Source organism: Poecilia reticulata, linkage group LG16, assembly GCF_000633615.1.
Source record: "Poecilia reticulata strain Guanapo linkage group LG16, Guppy_female_1.0+MT, whole genome shotgun sequence".
Taxonomy (NCBI): domain Eukaryota; kingdom Metazoa; phylum Chordata; class Actinopteri; order Cyprinodontiformes; family Poeciliidae; genus Poecilia; species Poecilia reticulata.
In genome coordinates, this window is record NC_024346.1 from 27869498 (window position 1) to 27880648 (window position 11151).

Sequence of the window (11151 nt, forward strand, 5' to 3'; positions counted from 1 at the left end):
CGTAGGATGTTTTTATGACTTTTAATTTTTTTGTTTTTGTTTTCATGATCTAAGGCACTTCAAATTGCTTTTTTGGGTAATAAACTTGATCGATAGTTTGATTATTGGTGTCACAATTAGTCTTTAAAGGAAACTGCTTGATTACAGTGTAAAACTTCAATCCCAACGACAATTTCCTAAATTTTATGATGCATCAAAAAGTAGAAGTTAACGTTTAAGTTAGGAGTTGATCAACAAGTGGAAATATAAATATCATTATTGTTCACTGGGTTATCTGTTTAATCTTGTTCCGCAGAATTTCCTCAACATAAAGTGAGAAAAATGTTCTAAAAGGACATTATATAAAGTCATATTCAGTAAACCAGAACATATGTCTCCATGAGTCTTGTATGTCAGATTAAAAGCAACTTTTGAAATTAACAACCTTCATGCAGGTATGAAATATGATTTTTTTGAAGTCTATTTTAATGTTTTTAAAATATATGTATATATTTTTATTGGTCTGATGTAATATTCTGATTTTAAAAGTCATGTTTTCATTACTTGGATGTGGAAAAATCATTAAATTTAACAAAAATAAAGTCTCTCAAACATCCCTCTGTGCGTAATTAATTTTTATGATGCGTTTCATTTAGCGGTATAGTTACTAAAATAAATTTATTTGTCAGTAATTTATTAAATAGGACTGAATTTATTAATTTAATATACATATTTCTTCCTTTTTCTGCAGAAATGTAGCTTGAGGAACCAGCCCCAATGGTTTACCTTCGCTCTAATTCAAAGTTTCATTCTAAACCGTTTTCTTCCTGAGAAGGAAAAATACAAATATCAATGGTTTCTGAATTATTCCTCAAATGACACCCTTGACCTTTACACCCAAAGAACCTAAAGCACGTCATTTATGAAACTCGCGGCAAAACGAGGAATAAACTTGCAGCGCTGATTAGTTGTGTGAGCCACTTAGGAGGAGACGTAATTTAGCCTGAAAAGTTCAGGGAAGGAAAACGTGCGAGAATCCCCTCCGCATGCGGACGCAGCCAGAAACCCTTCATGTTCTCTTTTCTTCCCCTCTTTCTCCAGGTACTCTGCTTGTGTTCCTCTATCTTGTTTTTGTCCTGCTTTTAATTGCTTTTTTTTTTTTTCTTTCTTCCTCTCAGAGACGAAGAAAAGACAACAACAAGGCGGTGAGCGGTGCTGCAGCTAATGGAGGAGCTGTAATTGTGAATGGGGGCATTCATCTGGAGACATCGTCCGTGAATTGCGCCGCACAATACCCAGCACCAGGCTGCTCAGATCACCAACCAAACACACGCACACACACACGCTGAACCCTCAGATCACTGGTGCTCAGAGGAGGAAAGTAATCACACCTCCACAGAGAGAAAGCGACGCAGTTAGGAGGGGAGGAAGTGGAAAGGATAGAAGAAGAGAGGGGAGGAGTTGTAGGAAACAAAACCATTTGATTTGGGTCGAGGAGCCCAGGAGGCAGAGCAGATCATCAGATACAACACACACACATGCACACAAACACAATGCCTTATAGGTAGTTGCATGATTTAGGAACTGGAAATCCTTTTGAACACACAAGCTGCGTTTCCGTCAACCATAACATTGCGCAACTTGAAATTACGAAAACAAATTCACTTAGCAGAAACACACAGCGGCAGTATCTTGTCGGAACGGCACTCACCCTCAACCCCCAAGTGGGGTGTAAGGGGTGCCTTAAGGGCGATTCGCCCAGGGCGCCAAACAAGCCAGGTGGAAACACAACAATTTCAAAAATAACACTTTATTTGAAGGGGGGTGAATAAGACTGTCATGACACTGTCATAAACATGACATAACACCCATCATGAACATAAATAAGCCTTTATGAATATTTATGACTGTTGTCATAAAGCGTCATTCGGTAAATTATGACACTTTTAATACAAAGTTGACATTATTCAAAATGTCTTTATGACAACTTGACATTAAGCAAGAAATCATTACTGATATAAATTTGTTATAAAAGTATTACTGATTGCACTTTAAAAATTAGGTAACTTTATGTTATTAAAGGTAAAGTTTAAACAGTAATGATTTCTTGGTTAATGTCAAGTTGTCATAACAAAGACATTTTGAATAATGTCAACTTTGTATTAAAAGTGTCATAGTTTACCGAATGACGCTTTATGACAACATTCATAAATATTCATGAAGGCTTATTCATGTTCATGACAGGTGTTATATCATGTTTATGAAAGTGTCATGACAGTCTTATTCACCCCCCTTCAAATAAAGTGTTACTTTTCGTGGTAGTGTGAGGAGGTTTTTCAGTCATATAGAAATAGATGTATTTTGCAGAACTGCAGTGGAAACACTTCTTTCACGTCACACGAGTCATGTTATCAAACAGCCGGATGTTACTACTGGAGGAAACGACAAAGAACACGACAGGAAGTAGAGAAGGATTGTTAATGTGTATTTTTTTCAGACAATGAGCAGCTGGCTCCACCAGAACGTTCACTGCATCACAGTTCATAAAAAGTTGTGTGTCATTAAAACCTGTTGAATCCTTAACTCTTCTGTACAATCGCAAACTACAATTTCCCCAAAATGCCGCCTACGTAGTCGGTCCCAGGTATGATGAGCTTGTTGCTCCAACACCTGAATAAGACGCAGACGTCTCCTCAGATGGCGCTAGTGTCATGGCTGAATTATGACTATATCTCATGTAGCTGTTTATATCCGCCACTGACATGATTTTTAGTGAGTTATTGCGTGAACACCATTTTCACGTATGATTTCAATTTTACAGCGACTACGAAATTGTGTTTCCCCGACATACATTGACAACGATTTGCACACATTTGTAACGGAAACGCAGCTTCATACCACATGTAAGCTTGTAGAGTCAATGCTTTCTTCTACCTGCTGAGGCAGTCCTCACAACACACACACACACACACACACACACTCACACACCAACTCATGCCCACAACTAACTCAAACAAACACTATTAAGTCTAAGCAGACACACAAAGCACTTTGCCGTAGAAAAGACAAAAGAAAAAAAGGAAGAAAAGAAACTTCTCATCTTAGTGAGGCGAGATGAGGCACCTGTCAGCACGGAGCCTCCTGCTACTACAGAGAAACATCAGGAAACAACAACTCAATTAAACACACCATCCCTGTTCAATTACTGCCACATAATCACAGCAATTTACCTTCGCTTGCTGCACGGACGCCAAACACACAAGCGCGCACGCAGCGTTGAGTACACTTAGAAAAACACTCTGGAACACGCATACACACACACACAGACACACAGACACAAGGACAAGGCTGGTCCAGAAAGACGGGCTGCGGTTTCATCCTGTCAGAGTAGAGCTCCCAACGCTCTGCCTGCTGGGAACAGACGTGATGCGTTCAGGTGTAAGGTTGAGTAAAATGATTTTACTGAATCCAAATTGTTATCAAGGGTCTATGGATTTGTTAAAAACTGAAAAGTTATCATGAACCACTATGGTCACTGTTAGGTCCCAGTCTCCCTATTCATTCTGATGTTCTTTGCATGGCATAAATATTTGCCATACCATCTAGTTTTATCAAACATTAGCATAGATTTGGGTGCAGAAACGATCATTGGAGGATTTCAACATTGGAATTAAGAAACTGTGAATTTACTGGCACATCCCAGCAGGTTTTGAGAAATCTGTGGTTGGAAACGATGATAATTTAGGAAGTTATCACCCCTGACAGTCCGGTGGAATTGGTTCGATTGGGAACCAGAGTTGCAACATTTGCTACATTTTCAGTTGGGGCGGTTTGCTTTCACACTGTACTGTGTCAAACGAACCAAACCCTTTGAGAAAACTGTTCACCTCCTCGCCTGTGGTGGCGCTGCACCAAGACCCACTGAAGGAAACAGCATAAAAACCTGAGAAGAAGACACCGAACACAACTTCCTTCTTCAAGAAATGTGAACAAAAATGGAGTGGAGTCTAATTTTAGCCGTCGTAGGATTTCACTTTCATGTTTGGTGAAAAAAAAAGAAAGAAAAAAAAAAACGGTCAATTTCTCCTACTAGCAGTAAACACACACGTTTGTTTTGATTCTTTTTACTGCCCTGCACTATAGTCCACTTCCTGCTTTTGGAGTGGTCTCAGGTCTGCTTGTCATTCACATACGCACTCAAACCGCATCAGAGTTCACTTCAACCGAACACAGATATCAGGTTTTAGGCGGACTCGTGTTCAATTCTTTGGTCCACATCAGAGTTTGACAACTCATTCACACTTGGCCAAACGAACTGAACTTTCTTGGAAAAAACATAGTTTGATTATAGTAAACTAAACAGGGCTGCTGTGAAGGTGCCCGTAAACACCACCACATTTTGTGGATCCCAGAATGTGTCACATGGTTAAAGAAAGACAAAAAAAAAACACATTACTGACATGTTTAAAGTCAAGATAGTCGCTCATATGAATAAAATCTAAGTAAAAACATGTGAACGCCTTCTTAAAAATAAAAATCTATCACTCATTAGATGTACAGGGTGAGGTCCAGTCTTTGTCAGTCCTCTGACCAGTTTCAGTTCATCACAACATAGAGGATGATGCTAAATATGACAGAATTAATTAACTAATAAACAGATGAACAAAAATATTTAAGGAAAAATATCAAAAATAGAAGAGTTGCAATAACTCAGTTGCATAAATGGGAAAACCCCTAAACATTCAGTCTTCTCTTGTAGGACTCGGCCAACATACCTTTGAAATATTTACATATTTAAAATCTATCAGAATGTAAGATTTAGTTTTAGCTGGAACCTTAATTTAACCTGACAGCTACAGTTTCTTTGTGTTTTTTCAGTTTCCCCAGTTACATCAGAGAAAACCTTTACATTTGACAGGTGGACGTTTTCTTTTGAGATCCATAGCAATTTTATGTTGGTTTCAGAAATAAACGCATGTTGATCCTCAATTCTTCTCTTTTCTCTGCTAAAGCAGGTTAGCTGAGCTTAGCGCACAGAAGCAGAAACAGTTTATGGTACTGACCACACCTAGCCTTAGCTTCACATATAAAGCTAACGCTAGCTTCATATACTGTATGTTGGTTGGTTTTAGAATGACAACGTTGTGACTGCATTTGATTTTTAGTGAGAGAATTTGAATGGGAATAAGAAAGGAGGAATAGCAGCAGTAGCCTATAGGAACCTGTGAATGAGTTGTCTGTGTGCGCATGTGTGTGTGTGTGTGCGTGTGTGTGTGCGTGCGTGAAGGTGTGCATGGACAGCAGATTGAGTAACAGTTTGAACCTGGGTGAGATCCAGAGACATGGAGAGGAATACATGGATGGGTGGATGGATAGAGAGAAGAGAGGAGGAGGAGAGGGGGGAACCATTGATTTCTCAACAGAGATCAACATTTTGACAAAAAGAGAAGACAGAGTAAGATCCCTCCCCTCCCCAAACACGCACACACACGCGCGCACGCACTCAGAGGGAGAGACGGCTCCCACTGTGAAATTCCATCAGTTTCCTGTCATATTTCCATCTTCTATCACAGTCTCTTTCCTCTAGTCTGATTTTCAACAAAATTTTGCTAAAAATAAGAGAAAAGGCATAAATAAAATTAATACAAACATTGAATCAATCAATATTTGTGGAAGATTGTGACTTTTTTTTTTCCGACCTCAAGCAGCTCATGTTGACAGAGGAAAGTGTGATTCAGGGTCTCCCCAAAACCCCCCAGCAGGGGCGCGGGGGCAGCTGGGGTAGCTTTGTCGCTAACAAGGTGCATGTGAGACCGGGGAGGGGGCAGCCAGGGGTCACACTGTAATTACACATCAGGGCCTCTGTGGTCACTCTGCTGACCACAAAGCTCCAGCCGCTGCAGGAGAGTCTTCAGGTGGTGACGTTTCTCTGAGGTTTTCATGAAAATTCTGATGTCGTAGTTTTATTTCAAATCTTTACATTTGGAACAAGAGGAGTCCCTTCATTTTGTACTCCATCTGTATTGTTTGGATACTAAAGATTGCCTGTAATATATTACACATCAACAAATTTAAAAGGGATTTTTGTTAAATAAATGCCATTATTACTTTTGGAATGATACATTAATCACTTTCCAGAATTATTAACCACTTCAACGGCTGTTTTAGTAAGAAAAAGTTGTTTTGGTTGAAGGAAAATTGATTGAGTTTAGAAAAAAGAAACTCTGCAATGTAACTTTTTTGTTGCTCAGCAACCAGGAGCAACACTGATTCTGATTAATTTTGATCAATTTAATTTTTGTGCAATCATTTTATTGACTACAAGTTATTAAAAATCTGTTACAGTCTCCTAAAAAAATAATAAAAAACATTTTTTTGCTAACTTTTTTTGGGTTATTTGTGTTATTTACTATGGGAGCCACACTGCTTTAGATATCAATTTTCTTTCTTTTTGCAAAATTGTTAAATAAACTACTCCATTCCTAAGTTTTTGATTTACAGGACATAAAATAATAATAATAAAAAAGCAAGACAAGACATTTTGAAGGAGTTTCAATGCTAGCGAATAGAAAAAAGGAGAAATTAATTGGTTTGTAAAATAGCACTTTGTTGTGTTGTCGTTTTTGTCATGTTGTCAATTTACCAAAAATAAAGTGAATCTGAAATCAAATTACAAAAGCAATATATGCAAAACATACATTCTGAGTGGGAGTCTATAATGCAAATCAAATTCTAAATGCTCCCGTACCTTTAAAAGAAAAAATTGACTTATAAAAACAAAACTATCCCAAAATACACAATCAGGCGACATATTTGTCTTTTGCATCAACACAGCTTGAGTCATGCAAAAACAAACAAACAAACAAACAAAAAAACAAAAAAACAAACAAACAAACAAACAAACATAAGAAATTTCTGAAATCAAGTCATGAAATGAATCATTTGTCAGGTTTTCCAATCTCGCTCGGTGTCTGTCGCACTTCTCCGGCGTCCTCGCCTGCACGCTCACCACAGTTTGCGTGAGTTCAAAGTACTAAAAGAGGCCGACACTTTCACATACCAGGCATGGCCTCGTGTGGGCGGTGGGTGCCGAACAGGATGAGTGTAGCGCTGAGCAGAGCTCCGCCAGCCTCCTCCTCACTCTGCCTCCTGCAGCTCCACACGCTGCCTTTATGGTCAGCCACCTAGAAACAAACACAGCAGCTAAGATGTCATTTTTCCATCAAAAGAGGTTGATGAGAAAAACTTACACCAGCAAAAAACAAACATATTATATAAAGAGGAGGAACCACTTTGGCAGGTGAAATGTTTCACTGTAAAACAGCGAACCGGCATTAGGTTGAATCAAAGGCTTTTAGTCAGTCAGCTAACAGTTCTCGCTAACAGTTTCAGATCACTTTGTGTTTAATCTACACTCAAATACGAGTTTTTAAATTAAAATCTAAAATTTAAATTTAAAGTCAGCCAAATTGTCAATAAGCTGCAACTGCATTCAAGACCAGTGAACTTGAGTTAAAAATGCAGATCAGATACAACCTCAAAACACAATGAGTAAAGACCCAGTCATCAACTACATTTGGTTTTACAGGAAATGTGAAATAATAGACAGTTTTAACCAATCACAGCAGTAAAGCTGTAATTCTCTGGTGAAAAAATGTATCTCTATCATTACATCGTTCCTGAAATAAATGGACTTTTCAGCAGGGTTACAGAAAAGAAAGATCAACATCTCTAGCCCTGCTGGGAGTGGTTTAAAAAAAATCTCAAATGCTGTAGAATAAAAAAAGACATGCAGCAGGAATATTTATAGACTTATAGAAAGCATTTGATGCCACTGATCAGAACTGTTTGTACAAATCGGCTCACATAGACATAAATAGTGGTGTTCCACAAGGGTGTGTATTTGGTCCCAAATTGTTCATAATATACATAAATGAGATCATGTAAAGTCTCACATACACTTTAGTTTATATTATTATTTTCAGATGATATCAATGTTTTTTTGTTTACCGCCTTTAGAAAACAAAGATTCTTATGGTTTGGAAAATGAAAAATAATTATTCGAATACAAGTAATCGTATATACCGGTAATATCTGCATTGAGCAGGTATGTGGTATTTGTGTGTATTCTGTGTTGAACTGCGCTTAGTGTTTTGTGTGTGTGTGTGTGTGTGTGTGTGTGTGTGTGTGTGTGTGTGTGTGTGTGTGTGTGAGAGAGAGGGCTCAGAGCAGATCTGGGGCCAGGCCTGGTTGCTCCCCAGCTGAGAGTTGCATTGATTTGTTGTTGGTAAACAAACAGCTGGATGCGACAGGTGGATCAATAAGGCTTGTATACCTCCCAGCCTCCCAGCATGCCTTTCTACGAGGCTGACATGGTTGTGTGAGAAGTCTTAACCTCGCTGTCGCCGGGAAATATGATCAAGACAGTATTTTGAGTTGCAGCACTTACTTTTTAATTGGGGCGATAGTTAATTTTGTACGTAACTCGACGTCTCTGACTCTGACGAAATGGCGTTTCAGTGTTTGTGTGCATCGTCTTCATGGTACAACACCTCCAGAAATCATTTCCTACTGCATTTATCCACACTACAATAATGCAAGAGCCACTAGCAAAGGCAAACCAAGCCTGGGCTGGAGAAACAAACTACACATGAGAGAGACAAAAGAAAATATAGGGATTAGCAAAAGCTGAAATAAAGAAGGGAGAGAAGAAGGCTTTCAAAGCCGGGGAGAAACTACAGAGAGGAAGAAAAGAGGCGGTGGTGGGGCGGAGGATTAGAGATGGGCGAGAGATGGCAGGATATCGAAATGGGTGAGAGGAAAGTGAGACCATGTGATAGAAAGGAGTTTAGAAAGAGATCCTGAGACTGAGTTAGGCAAACACCAGATAAAAAAAAAAAAAGATGAGAGAAGACAGTCAGAGACAGAGAGTGGGAGTCTGATAGACACAGACATGAAAAGAACAAAAACAGAGAGGGGAAGAGACAGTTTTAGTGAGAAAAGAAAAGACAAAGAGAGAACTGGTGGTAGAGAGACGCAGACCTGGAGACAAGAGAGGAAAAGCTCTTCATGGTGGTTCTGATTAAAAACAGACTGGATCCTTTCCAGGTCAACATGCACCATGAGGTTTTTTTTGTTTGTTTTTTTTCTAGAAAGCCACTGAGGGATGATGCTCTGCATCACCTTCACTATTCTGTTATTTCATGCCACATTGTTCTGATACCAGAGGACAGTTCTGCTGCCTGTTCCATATTTGCAATCGTTTCTACAAACGTTGAAGGCCTTTCATGAAGTGATTAATCAGCAGTTTGCAGCACAATTCACCGTCATGGTATTGTGAAGAATTTTCTTATAAGTCAGCTTTATGTAGGCTGTTGCATTTTTGTAATATTCATTCTCTGGTAAAGAAAATATAGCCAAACAATATGGATAAACAAATATAACAAATAATTTACAGACAAAAACAAGTATATTCAATGTAATTTTAAATAATGAAACTAATATCTACATATATTAGCTGGATGTTATTATAATACTTACTTGGTACAAATGTTGACTTGCCTTAAGCTGTAATCAGCTGGTGAGAAAATAAAAGTCTAATCCTCTTCCAATCAGTGTGTAACTTTTATTTAAAAACAAAAAACGTTTTTTTTTTACATATTTACAAAGATTTTTTGATATTCTGACAGTAAAAGATAAGACAGAGAAAGGTAGAGAACTATGTTTTTTTATTACTGTTTATTAAATACATAGCTCAGTCAAAAACAACCAGTCAGAGCCAGGATTAGGATCTTAGTGCTGTCAATCACTTTCATGTATGCGCCGCTCACATCCCGCCCTCTGCTCTCTGCTATGCTACAGCTTCTTCCCAACCTGTCGCGAATGTGCAGGCTAGTTAGTGCAGCCATTATCTGTCTCATAATGTACTATCACAACATAGTGATAGTTTTAACAAACATGCAAAAAGTTATTTTTTTAAAAGCTACATACAGCAGTTTTAAGGTTAGAATTCTTTATCATTTAATGGCCCTAATTGTCATCCGTACAAACACAAACAAATTCAGAAACCAAACAAATACAATTTTCCATATCTGGTGGAGATGAACTTAATCGTCATCCGACTCAAAATGGGACTAAACGAAATTGATGTTTTGACCTGACACATAGTATTTTGACCAACTCATTCAAATTTTAAGCATGTTCCTTGTTTTTAATACTATGAAAAGTCTGGGGGCATTAATTGTGTCAAATATGGGATAAACAACAAGATGCCATTAAGCCTTTGTCAGGTTCAACTTATTTGTGAGTGTTGTTATTGTGTTCAAGGACCAAAACAAATTCCACATCTGCCTGTGAAAACTGATGTGTGCATGTAGGTGTCCGTCCGGCAGCAGGAGCGACTGCAGCAGACTGCTCTAGTCTTCCCTCTCGCAATAAACAGAAAGCTTCAAAATAAAATCCCTCCTCCCACCCTTCCTAAAAAAAAAAAAAAAAAAAAAAAAAGAACCTGTGAGTGTTGGCTGAGTTGTGAGACTGAGGCAGAGTCAGATGGGAGGGGAGGAGGACTCGTGCTGCGTCTACATATGTAAAGCAGCAGGGAAGTAGCAGCGTGTCAGACTGAGGCTCTGGCCCAACCTGGGCTCCTCGCTGTTCCCTCCAACACATCAATCATCCAAAACAGGGCCATCATAGCCACACTGCATGCTGGGAGCCACACGAGCACAGGCGCGCACGCTCCGCAGCGCCTCTAAACACACACACACACACATCACCATCATGTGACCGCAGCCGTTGAAACAGACATGCGTGCAGACACCGAATTACTCAAATGAACCCTCTGCAACAAGCGCAGGGACAAACAAGCTCCTAACAAGTTCTTACAGTTAATGGCACACAAACACATCAAGTGCAAAGTATTCACACAAACGCACGCACACACACGCACACACACACACACACACACACGCACACACGCGCACACACACACACACCGGGTCACACTCTTTGCCTTGCAGCCTCAAAGCACACAGATACACAGAAATAGGCATCCTGTGCCCACAGGGCGCCCTCGCCCCCGACCATCTGTGACGGGTGCCAGCACACAGTGGGTGATATTTACATGGAGGCGCCCCCTCCACCCCTCCTTTCCACTTACACAGACACACACACACA

The 11151-nt window shown here is 39.3% G+C and overlaps 1 pseudogene; it reads right to left on the reverse strand.

Moving 5' to 3' along the window:
- Nucleotides 1–11151, reverse strand: part of LOC103478225 (proprotein convertase subtilisin/kexin type 4-like) — a 198200-nt pseudogene that overhangs the window by 6497 nt on the left and 180552 nt on the right.